The following is a 1,039-nucleotide window of genomic DNA, read 5'->3' as shown; positions in this document are numbered from 1 at the left end:
AGGGAAAGTTGCTCACTACCACGCTACGGTGCTAGGGAACCAACTTTGGAAGCGACGTTGCGAGCAGAGATTTTACCAGATTTACTCACGGTACCGTAATCAAACGTAAAAGCTAACGTTAAGGTAAGAGCTCCTTCCAAACTTCTAGTTTGCATTTAGGGACTTATCTGTGGTTGTGTGGAAAGGTTTTTGGTTAGGGTTAGAGTGTTGATTTGGGGGAAAATGAATCTAAGGCTTTATGGGTAAAATCTTAGAGTTAGGTTTTGGTTATATTGATGAATGTTTCGTGGAAAATGAATTTAAACTCATTTATGTATGATTTTGAGTAAATGAAACTTGTTGTGTTTGAGTGGTGGATTGTGTTGATTTGTGTTCGTCGTATTTGACGTGTTCTTAATTAATATTGATGAAACTTGATATGTGTATGGTTGGATTTTTATGGAGAAATGAATTGATGTGTTTTGATGTGGATCGTGGATTGAATTTGATAATATGTTTGAGTTTGTTTCCTGTGGAATTTGAAAACCATTCGAGTTAAACGAGTATTAAGAATGGGGAATCTCTTAATGTCTACGTTTACTTAATGTTTGTTTTGAAAATCGTTTAAGTTAAATGAGTATTAAGAATGGGGAATCTCTTAATGTCTACGTTTACTTAATGTTTGTTTTGAAAATCGTTTAAGTTAAATGAGTATTAAGAATGGGGAATCTCTTAATGTCTACGTTTACTTAATGTTTGTTTTGAAAATCGTTTAAGTTAAATGAGTATTAAGAATGGGGAGTCTCTTAATGTCTTGTTTACTTAATGTTATCGTATGATTTTGAGGAAATGAGATTTGATGTGTAGAAGGGTATGATGTGATGATTGTGTTCTTCGTATTTGACGTGTTCATAATCAATGCTTATGAGATTTGATATGTGTATGGTTGGTGTTTGTGGGTAAATGAATTGATGTGTTTTGGTGTGAATAGTGGATTGAATTTGTGAATATGTATGAGTGTGTTTTGTGTGGAATTTGAAAAACATTATGTTTGTTTTGG

This window comes from Cicer arietinum, chromosome 7 (genome assembly GCF_000331145.2).
Source record: "Cicer arietinum cultivar CDC Frontier isolate Library 1 chromosome 7, Cicar.CDCFrontier_v2.0, whole genome shotgun sequence".
Taxonomy (NCBI): domain Eukaryota; kingdom Viridiplantae; phylum Streptophyta; class Magnoliopsida; order Fabales; family Fabaceae; genus Cicer; species Cicer arietinum.
This window is presented reverse-complemented; position numbering follows the sequence as displayed.